General features: G+C 38.9%; 1 protein-coding gene across 2 annotated transcripts in view; it reads left to right on the top strand.

Annotated features, from left to right (window-relative positions):
* Nucleotides 1-14,435, top strand: part of LOC135482389 (FMRFamide receptor-like) — a 50,345-nt gene that overhangs the window by 12,085 nt on the left and 23,825 nt on the right. The window contains exon 1 of one of the 2 annotated variants that reach the window (XM_064762347.1): nucleotides 12,737-12,859. The exons of the other annotated variant lie outside the window; for it this stretch is intronic. The gene's annotated coding sequence lies outside the window, so the exon portion shown is untranslated. Of the gene's footprint in view, nucleotides 1-12,736; nucleotides 12,860-14,435 lie in introns of those variants that run through there. 2 annotated transcript variants of the gene reach the window in all.

Raw genomic sequence — 14,435 nt, 5'->3', positions numbered from 1 at the left:
GCAGACGCGAGGCTATGAAGCCTGCTATTTCTGTAGCGTTACGAGCAATACGTAATCAGCAGATCCCGGTCACCGATGTGCTATTTGGCGATGATATAGCCACCAGTCTAAAAACTATTCGTGACTGTTTCAAACTTGGTAGTACAGTCTTAAACGAGAGGCTGAACTACAGAGAACAGACGGGCCAAAGGACTTGTCAGGCCACTACAACATTCACACACAAGAAAAAATGGATTGTGAAGAATATAGAAACAGCCCAACTCTTCAGTACACCTTGAAATCTGTACAAGTAGATGTGAGTAAATTTAATTTGCTATACTCTGATTTAATATTCTATCTTAAGTGTGAAGCAGAGAATTTCAAAACTGGTGGACTCAAGCATTTTTGTCCACATTGACTGATTCTGAGGTTTTGGACATAGTGTCTGACACAACCATAGAGTTTGACTCGATACCAAATCAGTCTTTTATACCAGGTCAGAAACAGTTTCAGATTGGAGAAAATGTGTTATTAACATGGAAATTGAAGGTTGAATTCACAAAAGTGTTTTCATCCCAAAGCCTGACTTGTTACAAAAAATGGTATAAAATCTGAAAAGACTGAATGAACAAATCAACATGTTACTTACCGCCATTTTAAAATGAATACGCTTAGTTCTATGGTAAAATTAACGACGCCAAATTGTTTTATGGCTTGCATAGATTTTAATAATACATATTACTGTGTACCAATAGTAGAGAGTTGTCATAAATATCTGAAATTTTATTGGCAGAATTGGAAGAACTATTTTAATTTGTGTGTTTTCCACATGGCTTGAGTTTTTGCCCTCGTAAGTTCACTAAACTGCTGAAACTAATATTGGCTGTTGTACTTAAACGTGGGCATTTGCGCACACATAAGAACAAATGTATTTGGGGTTTATCTTAAACTCTGAAAATATGACTGGGCGTCTTACTAAAGAGAAGGTTTTAAAGTTAAAGCTGGCATGACGTTCTTTGGTAGACATGAAATCTCCATGAATACATGAAGTACCGGGGGACGAGGAAAAATAATTTCCAGTTTTCCAGGCCCCATGTATGGGCAATCGCCAAAGTGTAATTACCGCCAAATTGTAATGACATTGTTAATAAGATGTGGGGTTGATGTCAATCTAGAGATATCTGACTCACTGCTGTCCATATAGCAGGTGCGCTCAACACTGAGGCACAATCATCACAAATGTGAATAAGGAATGGGTGCTAGATAAAGCTAGACTGAAGCAAGCTTTAGCTCCATATGTGAATTTGTTTTCCCAGTTTATGTTATATAGGCTTAACCTATATATGGCCAGAGACGGTATTTCACATAAATGGAATTGGCTTTTATTCTTTTCCCTCCATTCAGGGTGATTCCATCTGTGTTGCAGAAATCGGAAAGGGGTGGGGGCAAGGGCAACCATAATAGTAATGCTGCCCAACTGGCTAACACAGCCTTGATATTCCAAAACGATGAGTTTGCCGATAGACTATCCTGTCCTTCTGGAGAGGTGCAGACAATTCTTGACGCTGCCAACTCAACCAAACCAGCTACATCCACTTTGGCGGAAGCTTCAACTGTTTGTAGGCCATTTGTCCAGGAACAGCTACAATGTCTTGGCATTTCATCAGAGGCTTCTAACATCATTATAGACTCATGGAGAGACAGTACAAAAAGACAGTACACTTGTTATCTTTCAAAATGGAGACAGTTCTGTGTTGACAAAAAGATACATCCGCTGTCACCGCCTGTGACTCAGGGAATTTATTTCCTTGCCAGTCCAGTTAATAGCGGACTAGTCCACAATGTGATTAACACTGTCCTATCAACCATTTGATCAGTTTTAAATGTTGAAAACCAAATAGCTTTTGGTGCTCATTCTTTGGTTAAATGATTTGTGAAAGGGGTGTTTCAAAAGAAACCAACTTTACCCCTATATGAGTCAAAATGGGACGTAAATTTAGTGCTCAAACATTTGAGTTGGTTATATGCGTCTGAAAATATAAGTTTGGAAAGTTTTCTCACGCCCAAAATCAAACATCTCTAAGCACAATAGTTCTCTGGATTATAAAGCCACGGATGCTATAACCTTGCTTGGGCGTGCATATTACGAACTTCTTTACGCAGACGCGAGGCTATGAAGCCTGCTATTTCTGTAGCGTTACGAGCAATACGTAATCAGCAGATCCCGGTCACCGATGTGCTATTTGGCGATGATATAGCCACCAGTCTAAAAACTATTCTTGTCTGTTTCAAACTTGGTAGTACAGTCTCAAACGAGATGTTGAACTACAGAGAACAGACGGGCCAAAGGACTTGTCAGGCCACTACAACATTCACACACAAGAAAAAATGGATTGTGAAGAATATAGAAACAGCCCAACTCTTCAGTACACATTGAAATCTGTACAAGTAGATGTGAGTAGATTTGATTTGCTATACTCTGATTTAATATTCTGTCTTATGTGTGAAGCAGAGAAACCAACTTTGGCCCTATATGAGTCAAAATGGGACGTAAATTTTGTGCTCAAATATTTGAGTTTGTTATATGCATCTGAAAATATAAGTTTGGAAAATTTTTCATTTAAATTAGTAACCCCTTTAGCGTTAGCTACTGGGCAGAGAAGCCAGACATTACATGCGCTAAATATTTCGGATATGGATATGTTATGAGTCTGCTGAAGTGCAATAGACCAGACTACCAGCAACCTCATATCATCATGGAGTCAAACGACCAGGACAGCAGACGTATCAATGTTTGTATGAAACGAACCGCAAAGAGGCAAGGGGAGAGAACTTACAGTTGTTGATAAGTTTCAAAAAGCCTTTTAAACCAGGGAGCAAAGATATTGTATCCAGGTGGATCAAACTGACACTTTAGTCTGCAGGAACTGATACTGTTACTTTTAAACCTCACAATATTAGAGCTGCCTCAACTAGTGCTGCCTAAAAGAATGGTGTTCCTGTAGCATGAAATCTGCCAGATGATCTAACTTAAAAGTGTTGACCAGGCCTGTAATTTTGGTGTTGAATTACTAAAGCTAAACTCTGGTAAATGATTTGTGTATACAAGATACATACATATTACATGGCAGTTCAATATTTGTACATCTCAATGAATGGGTACAATTTATACTGAATAACTTCTAGAATCCTGTAATTTATTGTGTTTATTTCTTTTGCTCATGGTCATAATGGCTTTGACGTCTCATGTGAGTTTACAGTGGCGTAGACTGTGATGAGGTAGAATTTAAAAATTAAACGAGACTTACCTGTAAATTGAAGTTTGTTGGTAATACCATCTCATCTCAGTCAGGAGTGGTGCTAGCAAACGCGTGGTGCGCGGCTGGTCTATTCCTCCTTTCTGGTCTTCGTATATTTGTGTTCCGAAAATTTCTTTTTTTTTCTTGCTGTCTGATTTAAGAAGTTGAGAAGTGTGACCCCTCAAATGTCAATAAAATTGATCTGCAATTATTACATTCAAACATATTTGTCAAATTACTCAAAAATACTTTCATCGCAGATCTAAATTATGGCAAGACGTCCAAATTATCTGACGACTTGCCTGTTTACACTCAGTCTGCTGAGGCAACAGGTATACTGTTAGCTCTCCAGTGTCTTTATGTCTGTAAACCGTTGAAATGCTACTCTCTTTCTGCCTTGAAATTATTGAAATTCTTGAATGTCACCAGATGCTTGCCACTTGTCCTTAAAATTTTACATGTATATGCTGTACTCTTTAACGAAGGGGACTGTGTGTTCTTTGAGTGGGTGCCGAGTCATGACAGAGTCTTCGGGAATGAGCAAGTTGATGCTCTGGCTAAGCCACGGCCGTTCATTAAAGATGTCTCTCTCTCCATTTTAGAAGTTTTGTGTCAACTAGAAAGCTTTTTTCAGTGGTTTATGACAAAGCGACTAGGATGGGAAAACAAAAGAAATGCTTTTTAATCAGATTTCCCAGTTTGTGCTGCTTGCCACTAGATGGGCGGATGTACTTGCCCACCGACTGGTCTCGGGCCACTTTCCAGTTAATTCATGCTTTCATAAATTCCAACAGTATGCTTGCGGTTTATGTGACACTTGTCTAGTGGGAGATGCTATACACTTTTACACAGGCCTAATTAAAGTTGCAATGGCTTAACATTCCATAGAATCTTCTCTCAGATCTTTACACCATGAAAACCTTCAGGAGGACTCCGTGGCCGAGGAGATAGGTACGGCGTAATGACCCATGTGCCTCTAACTAATGCTGTCGCTGTGAGTTCAAGTCCAGCTCATGCTGGGTTTCTCTCCGGCCTTAAGTGGGAAGATCTGTCAGCAGTCTGGGGATGGTCGTAGATTTCCCCCGGTTTCCTCCCACTATAATGCTGGTCGCTGCAGTGTAGCTGTTTACGGCGCAAAACACCAATCAAATAAATAAATAAATAAAAGCCTTCAGGCTGTTTCCTCTTTCTTAAAACTGTAACCTTAGGGGCCCTTTTTTATAATGATTTTTTTTTTGTTTTACTTTATTTTCTCTCTCCCCCTATATATATATATATATATATATATATATATATATATATATATATATATATATATATATATATATATATATATTGGCAACCCATAAGGACAACACGCCCGGACATATTAATTCACAAATATATTTTGTTTGCTTTGCATCGACGTTCTTTGAGATCTGACAGTAAGTTTATGTGTTCCTGTTGGTTATTAAATGAGAGGGAGACAGCCATTATTACCTGTCATCCTCGATAGACCAGTTCACTCGTCGCGTCGTAAATACCAGACTAGTGTCAAGTAACAAATATTGACTTGCGTTTACCAGCTGCTACGTGAGTTACACAAATCGGTTGCGCTTTGCTTCATCCAGCTATTGACAGATATTGGACAGGTCATTCCCCTGAGAACGACAGTAAGAGCACCGGTCATGCACAAGGCTTTCAGTACCATATGATAACATCAGATTTCCACTTTACGTGTTCTGGCCACTAAAGTCCTCTCCAGGGCCAAAAGCTCGTGGCAAACTTCCAACCACTGACGTTGTGGGGATATAATTGGTAGCATAGTTTTCCAGTTAGTACACGTATACGCCATTGGCTTGGTCGGATTTAAATTTGTAGCGCAATATTTTTGTATGACACAGTTGCTAGAAAATAATACAACCAAGGCTGCGTGAGAGTTTAAAAAGTACATTCACATATCCAACATCGTCAAAAAAACTTATTTTGTGTAAAGCATCTGTAAGTGCTCTCTCAGCACATGACATCATCATTAATACACATATCACGGAAGTGTGATTTTACTGGAATGGGATGTTAATAACGGAAATACATGTTATCTTTTCCACTTCGAAAATACCATATAATAGCATATGCGTCGTATTTTTTATTCATTCATCTGTGAGAAGCCAAAATAGAATGTTTTCTCAGAAAAGAGAAATATATAAAAAGTTGAAAAATATTGAATAGATTTTGATTGCACTTTAAAAGTCTTAGTTGACGTGACGGTGATTGCACGGAAGCGTCTGGCAGTGGTGACGGTTCCCTCACGAGATCACTCCACGAGATGACCAGAGTTGAGGAAAGTGGTCGGTGATGTCATCATGGTGACCGGTTAGCATCCCACGCCTATTTTTGGTTTTAATCTTATACAGCTGCAACGTGGTCACAATGTCACGGCCGTTATGACCATTTTTCTAGTTAAAGTTTAGTGCAATCTAACTGGCGTGGAGTCACCGTATTGTTTGTGGTTAAGTGCTAAGTGTGTTTTTTGTATAGCATTTTGAGATATGGGGATGAAATTAGTCAGGTGTTTATTTGAACGTTAAAAAATATAATCAATGATATTCTCCCAAAATATTACACAAAATATGATGCATTTGCAAATGCACGAATGGATGAATGAAAACAATATTCAATTCTTCCCGTGCTTGTCTGAAAAAGATGGTTTGAAGCCGCTATTTCTAGTACCGACTTTTGGAACAGAGCAACTACCATTCGATATTAGTCCAAAGGTAACAGTCAAAGGTACTTGTAAAGCTGTTTTTAATGAACTAGTCATTACTGAAGAGAGTGATTTAAACATATAACAAAGTTTACAGTCTAACTGTAGCACTCAAACCATTGCATCTTAAAACTTGTATCAATTCAATAATTGATACAAATTGCATTGTATGACCCGCTGTGTTCACGCCCTGCTATGAATGTCTTTCATAAAAGTGTTAAAAGAGTGAGTGAGTGAGTTCTTGGGGTTTAACGTCGTACTCAACAATTTTTCAGTCATATGACGACGAAGGAATCATTAGGGTGCATGCACGTGTAATGTGCCTCCTTGTTGCAGGACGGATTTCCACCGCTCTTTTATTTAGTGCTGCAATCACTGAGACGACTTACCGAAGGCAAGTAAGCCGCCCCGCCCGAGCCATTATACTGATACGGGTCAACCAGTCGTTGCACTGTCCCCTTCATGCTGAACCCCAAGCGAGGAAGTTACAACTTCCTCTTTTAAAGTCTTAGGTGTGACTCGACCAAGGATTGATCCTGGATCTACCGGTCCCGAGGCGGACGCTCTACCAAAGTGTTAAAAGATCATTTGTAAATGTTACCAATACACTTGCCCTACCTGGGTTGGTGGAAATGGAGATTCTGTGAATCCATAGATATACAGGTTTACGAGTCCACACGGCATTATATGGCTCAGGTTATTATACTATGATAGTGGCTAGGCTGTTGTGCAACTTTCTGTCTGGAATGTCTTGGGTTAGGTAATACATCGCTGCGGGCTGATTTATGGTATGGGCTAACAACAGTGTGATTACGTCAGACAATCGTCACCATAACAACGCGTTTGAATCGCCTAAATGCGATAATAGAAAATAACTAGCCCCTGGCTCATGAAATCTTGCTCAGGGTGAGGCATCATGAGGGTAAGCGATATCTTGTCAACATTTTCACGATTGGAACCTTTAGATAATAGTGCTTATGTATAAAGAAAATGTGAACACTGTAAAGATTCTCTTGTGAAAGTTTGAATTATTTGAATGAGTGAGTGAGTGCTTAGGATTTAACGTCCTAGTTAACAATTTTTCAGTGGCAAGAGGACGAAGGAGTCCTTAGAGTGCCTCTTTGCTGCAGGACAAATGAATTATTTTATGGTTTGAAAATGAAAACCTAGCCTTAGGTTTATTTAATTGATTGGTGTTTTACGCCATATTCAAGAATGTTTCAGTTATACGACAGCCGCCAGCATTATAGTGGGAGGAAACAGGGCCGAGCCCGGGAGATATCCACGATCATCCGCAGATTGCTGGAAGAGCTTCCCACCTTTGCCTTAGGGTTATCCTGGAATAACAGAGCATCACATTTCTCCGTACACCTTTTACATACATTAGAGATTATATTCGTGGATTTCAAATTTTACTTCACATATGTGTTTGTTTTCTGATTGTGTTATGGTGCTTCTGTCTTAGTATCCTTTGATGCTGTAACCTTCGATTGCAAATCGCAACCTGCGGATCGTCGTGGGTTTCAAGTTAAGAAAAAAAAATAAACAAATTGCAAATTTAATATCTTAACAATGATCCAAATCTATGTTAACTAAACTTATGTAAGTCACTATTTTGAATTTAGATTCGATTATATGAAGAAAACCGCCATCATGTAATATTGCCTCGAGGTACAATTAAAACCTTATTTCTCAGATATTGAGTACAATACGTGCGATACACAAAGCATAACATCAAAATTCATATTTTCACGGAACAAAGCCTTGTTTTAAATGGTGTAATTTTATTGTGGGAACTGGTAATTTTCAGGCATTGCTATATATCAGCACGGTGAAATTTCGAATAGCAATGCACGTTTTTCACACAGAACTTCATGTCAGATTCACTGAAGACAAAGGGAAGCTAGTTATTCCCTTTCGGTCCATATCTTAGAATAATGCCCCTCACTTCCAATCTGTTCTGTTTACTGGATATCAGAGCATTTCGTAGGACAAGTAATATGGGGCGATATATTAGCCATTAACGTAATCGTAATGTATTTAAAAGAGTTATTCTTATTTATGTGCACTTTGATTCGAAACGACTTTGATTCATTTTTTGGTGAGTAAGATTTTGAAAATAATCTTTAATTGTTTAGATACAGTTGAATGAAAATAATAAAATCAGTTTTATGTGAGAAGTTTAAAACGACACTATCAATTTAGTGTAAAATACTTCAGCGTCCCGAAACAGTTGTCTGAGGCAAAATCAAATCCTCCTTTGTTATAATAACTCATTATTCATATATCTTATGCTATTATGATATTAAATAAAAACAGAAACTCTATCATAAACTAGTAATCGAATTGTCTTAATACATTTGCTTTTAACTGCTATAAAAATTACTCGTGTATATTAAATGATAAGTATATGACGTAAGTGGGAATGAGGCGTCAAGCAACAATCAAATAAAGAATTAAAAACCAATTTTTGGTGAAAGGTTTTCAATTTTTCATTAAAACCACTGAAAGGAATCAATATGGAAATGTTTATTGTAAAAAGACACGCTCCAAACGCCTGGTTCGTTGGTTTGCAAGACGTCATACAGTTAAAACGGTTGTGACGGTCTTTTACAATTAAGTTTCGCTGCAATCCCAATGAGTAGTGGCTAAGTGGTATCCGTGAGACTCGTTGCAATAATCTGACTGTAAGAGTTACATGATACAGTACGTAGGCCTAACGTATTTTTACCTTACATGAATTTATTTAAGGGATATCACATAAAACGAAGAGCTATGATAACAAAGAATATTTCAAAAGGCATGAATTATTAAAAAGATGGATTCGTAACTGCACGAATGGATGAATGAACGAAAGACACAAATGATTGTTTGTTGCGTTCATTTGCTAAAAAATGGGTTGTCTTTTTTTTCTCTAACAATTTGTAGATTTCACTAAATCAGGAAATATCGACACCTAACAATTTTAGTCAAACCTTACAAAACGTAAATCTTAGACAATATTGCAGTTGACTGACATTTTAAGAGTCGATACGCCAACTGTAACTGTGTGAACATGTTCCCACGGCAATCGACAAGTTATGAGAAATGGCACGACTTAAAATATGAATAGCAATATATATAAAAAAGCCGACATATCTACGGCTCAACTCACAGCTAGAACAACAGAGGATTGACACTGGTAGAAATTCATCAGAAACCAGAGCAAGTCTAGCACAGTGTGCTAATTGTGCCTCCCTAGTGCTAATGAATTACCAGGTAGCAGAATGACAATTAAACAGAGTGCTCATTATCACAAATACTGGGTGTTTATGATGAGCTCCTAATTGATGTTCATGGGAACTCGGGCTGTGTGTCTTTATAGGAGGCTGGGGCCCCCGGCTGACTACTTCCGCTCGAACACGATGTGGCAACGAAGAATCCGCAGGGACCCTGCATACTGTAAATTAGAATTTGTGATCCATAGGGCTTAAACGTGAGATTTGTTAGGTGAAGGAATGCAAAGATGATCACTTAGTAATAACACGGTCAGAATTACACAGTTCATAAAGGTGTCCGAATGTGTTTTTTTTACAGTGAAATTATAATGTGGAAATAGGCCAAGACAATCGATCACGTTTTTATGGACTCTCTTTGCGACATATGCCAACTTGTTCTTTTTATTATAAAGGCACACGTCAAATGCTAAAGTGGGTTTTTGTGTTTATAGTATAACAGATATTATGTCAATAACTCCAATCGTCTCCGATCACCTTACACGTCCATGTTACTTCGTGCCTGTTACTGGCCCGGCTTACCACTAATGACATATCAGATCTCCAAGCTGTCTTCTATTGATAGTCATGTTTACATAATGATGAATGTCACAGCTGGACAAGTAAGCAGGTCAGATCACGTCTTGATGATCATACTACACTATGATCTCAAGTTAACGTTTATATCCAGGAAAATTACAAACCTTGGTTTGAATGCTGTCACACAGTCCACGTGAGTCATAAGGCCGTTTCCGTTTGTCTCGGTGAACTAAAGAGAATGTGCAATGATCAGCATATGGGGGAAAACGGCACCATTTTCATTTTCGTGCCTGGGGCTCTTTTCTACTTTAGTTCAGTCTCTAAGAGTGGGACAGTTTTTCCCAAAACCTCCTTAAACCTTGTAGAGCACTATTTCTAATGGAGCGGTCTATTAATGGGTTATAAACATAGCACAAAATGTAACTACCTGAAGTTAAATGGTTTTGTTTCCTCTATACAAATAGTCCTTAAAGCTGTTTGGTAATGGGTTTAGGGTTTCATATAGTGACAGTGCTACGGGTGCCATGGTACAAACTGTGCCATTAGTACGCTTTCGTTGTCTTTGTAGAACGCCTATTAATCTAGCACTGCCTATACGAGTTATGGCAACCCGAGCTCTTGTCATCGTACGTCATTATTTGCTACTTCCAGTTACCTTCACACACCATTTGATTCACACATCGGATCGCTGACAAGCAAAATATCAGGTACTGACCACAATCGCCCAGCGCCATGGCATTTTGGGTACTATTTGCATTTTCCAGAGCTTGTTCCCATATTTATCACTTTTGAAGGCTCCACAGTTCTAACGAATGCAGTATAAGACAGGCTCAACATTGTATGCCATCACAAATTTAAAAAGATTACTAACTTGCATGTCGCTCGAGTGATACTTTGTTAACATTACTCGCTTTGCCTGGGATGCAAGACAAGATCTTGCATTGTGAAGACTATGCTTAGTTGCGAATCCATACCTAAATATTTACAGCAAGACACCAAGTACGTTGGAGAAAACCTGCCACCTTCCTGAACACAGCCAACATAGGAAAAGGGAACTTGTTAATAATAGCCAAATCAAAAGCTTCCCTAAAATCAACAAAGACTTCGGGCAATATACCTTTGTCCTTTTATAAATGCTTTTGAATATATGCAATCTCACAATGTAGATACATTGTCGATCGTACTGTTCCCAGTTCTGAACTCGACTTGGGCTTCTGAGATCAAATTAGAGTCATTTGCCCATTCAGTTAATTACACATGTAAATATGATACCCTGTGTGCTTAAAGACAACACTTGATAACATGATGATTGGCAAATAGCACTGTCCCCAGTGATGTACAGACCGCTCCGGTGACCTGATGGTGAGAGCGTCCACTTCAAAGTAGAAAGAACTGGGATGAAACCTGGGTCGGGTATTACCAAAGACTTTAAAAATGGTACAGCCTAGCTTGGGGCTTAGCGAGGGAACATGACTGGTTAGCCCGGTATCTCGATGGGGTGTCATGTTTAGTGTCTTGGGCATGATAATTCATGAACTCGCCATGCCGCAAGAAGATACATGTACACACACAAATGGACATTAGCGAGGAGATACTTTAAGTTGTATGGTTAACTTGTAACTTCAAACAAGAATAGGTAAACTAACTGTGCTTTAAAGTTACAAGTTAGAACTGATAACTTCTTGTTAAAGGTCTCTGTTGATTGTCGCTATCATATCACTAAAACATTTTTAAGTTTGAGCATAGATATATATCAGTACTGTACAGAGCAGACGTTCCTTGTGCTTCATTGTCGGCAATACCATATCTGCTGAGGACAACAGGCTGTATATTGTATAACCAAAGTGTGAAGGTAAAGCATCTGTTCCATGCTGTCAATCGATTTTGTAGAAAACAAAACGCTTCATCATGGACTACAAGTCCAGTTATGTATCTCTTCTAAGAAGATGTGGCCGACTTGCCCTACTGGGAATCATGGGAATGGCGATGCATTGGACCCATAAATATACATGTTTACCACGCTGTCAACACTGTATTAGGCAGCTGGGTTCGTATCTCATAACTACTTGCATGATGTCCTGCCGGCGGTGAGGTTGTTATTTGACTTTATGTCTGGAACCAAAGTCTTGGATTGGGTAACACAAAGCTACGGACTGATCCATGGAAGGGGTTAAACTCGGCGCGATTATTCCACATAATTATCACATCATAATTAGACCTTCTCGTCGTATGTGGGAAGATCTTGCAGCAGCAACCTGCGGATGGCTGTGGATTACCCCTGGGCTCTTCCTGGTTTTCTTCCCCCATAATGTGACTGGCGCCGAAATATTCTTGCGCACGGCGTAAAACACGAACCAAATAAGTAAATAAATCACCACCATGGGGTATCTTTACGTTCGACCTCTCGGTCACCTATAAATAGTTTCTTACATAGTTTTCCAGGTTTCATGCACCCATAAAAAGCTGGCCACATGAATATAACGACATTAAGCACAAATGAAATCAAATAAATAAATAAAAATCGTATAAGTTTCGTAAAATATTACTAATTTCAAACTTCAGTGGTGCATTCGTTTATCAGTGTACATGTATACCGAGTGTTTCAGTGTTATTCCCGACGATAGCCATAGTTATAAACAGATTGCACAATGAAAAAAGCGAGTCAGTAGTATATAAGATCGATATATAGATTATGGACAAAATGAATACGCCATTATACGGTGCGGGTTGAAGTCGACAATAGCATGTTGTTATCTCCCTCGTGCAAGCATGCTCCATCATGGACACATGTTTACTAAGCTATTATAATTGCCAGCAGGAAGACTGAACTCTGCTGCCATTTCCCTCACACCATATGTTAAGCATGCCTGTTGCACTGCCAATGTGAACAACCCGGTCATTATTCTTTAGAGTATTAAACTATTAACCGCAGTTGACTGGCGTCGGCTCCACACTGGCTGTACAGGTATCTCTAACAGACCACAAACGAAGCCTGTAATACATGTGTACCATAATGGTGATCCTCTCAAGCCATCCACGATTAGGTACGTACGAGGTCAGATTCATCTCATCATGTACAGATGATTACCAATTACAACCCTGTGTGACGACATCGCAAACACACGTGGACATTAATCGATGTTTCGTTAATTTAATCAAGGATTTTCTAGATATGATGGCGATTGGAACCATCTCATCATAACGCCCATGACGACGGTTTGTACGTTGTTAAAAATTACCCATGGTGCCAAAATCCCAGCTTTAAATCAGTGTTGGTTTGTTTTGATCGTTTCGTAGCACGGATATTTTTATTACATTTAGCGACCACCAATAACACCAATTTCAAATTGTTTGTGTTCTAAATCATATAAATAAATGCACAATATTATACAGTACAGATGGCTTGTACAGAATGTTTGATGAGGCCATTGGGATGAAGGGCTTTTGCTTTGTGCCATAAAAGTTGATTATAACCCAGTACCTGTGCACCTGTAAATGTGTCTGTAAAACAGCTGTTGGGCGAATCAATATATACAAACGATGTTTTTCTAAGCTGGTGAAGGCTATTCGAGTCAGGAGGTTGACATGGCGAGACGATATGTTTTGTAGAACGGTTGACATTTTAGTTGTTAAACTTGACACTTTTATAGCGTCCTCCTGACGATCATCCATCAAAAGTTGCATGCAAAGGTAAGAGATGTGTAGTCTAAAAAGTGCCATCCTCCCCTGAAAATTCAGAAAAAAAACATTGCGGAGAATCCATCTTTTAGCGTTTTACTTGGAATTGTGAGCAGTCTGTCAAGAATGCCTCGTCGCCATTATCTTAAACTGCTGTCTGAGAATAGAAATTTTTTCATGTTTTCACGATTCCTACATTTACCAGAACTCTTCTGCATTTGCTGTTTTTGTTTTGTTTTCTCTACTTTTTTTCCAGAGGAAAAACTCAACATCGAAGAAAGGCAACTTTTGTTTCACTACGCCTTCAGAACGAAGAATTGTTTATTTACTTGGGGGTCATACATATTTGAAGTTTTCATTGTTTCTAAGGAAAATGTTTTCTTTTTATATTATTTATAAACGTGCGTGGACTGACTCATTCTCTCCCAAATGTGAATCTGAGCAGTCTGATTTCACTGTGTTCATAGTGAATGGGAACGTTATTTTTGTTTTTGCTAAAATGTGCCGTGGCCGGTATCTACTGTCAAGCCTGTCTGACACTAGGAGACAAACGGATTGCACTGACCGATCTTTGTTTGAGGCAGACAGTGTTCGCTATCTGTCCATGACTCTCGAAATCGTCCATTGTTTAAATTATTGACCGGACGTTTATCGCTGACGGAAGTGTCCCAGAGAAGAGCTGGCCTCTGATCTCGTCCGACAGCCATTGTCTGCAAAAGGCAGATAATTTAAATATTGTGTCAAAAGTGTCGTGATTCAATTAAACAGCCACAGAGAGTGGAACTTCTTGGCTCAGAACCACGTGGTGACTCCTCAAGTCTGTATGCTCACACTGAATAAAATTTCAAAATAATAAGTACTAAAATTAGAATGAGAGCGTCTGTTTCCAGCGTAATGATCCAACTATAGAAAGATATAAAGAGCAGATAGGATGTCTTTATG

The sequence above is a fragment of the Liolophura sinensis genome, chromosome 1 (assembly GCF_032854445.1).
Source record: "Liolophura sinensis isolate JHLJ2023 chromosome 1, CUHK_Ljap_v2, whole genome shotgun sequence".
Classification (NCBI taxonomy): Eukaryota; Metazoa; Mollusca; class Polyplacophora; order Chitonida; family Chitonidae; genus Liolophura; species Liolophura sinensis.
This window is presented reverse-complemented; position numbering and strand designations above follow the sequence as displayed.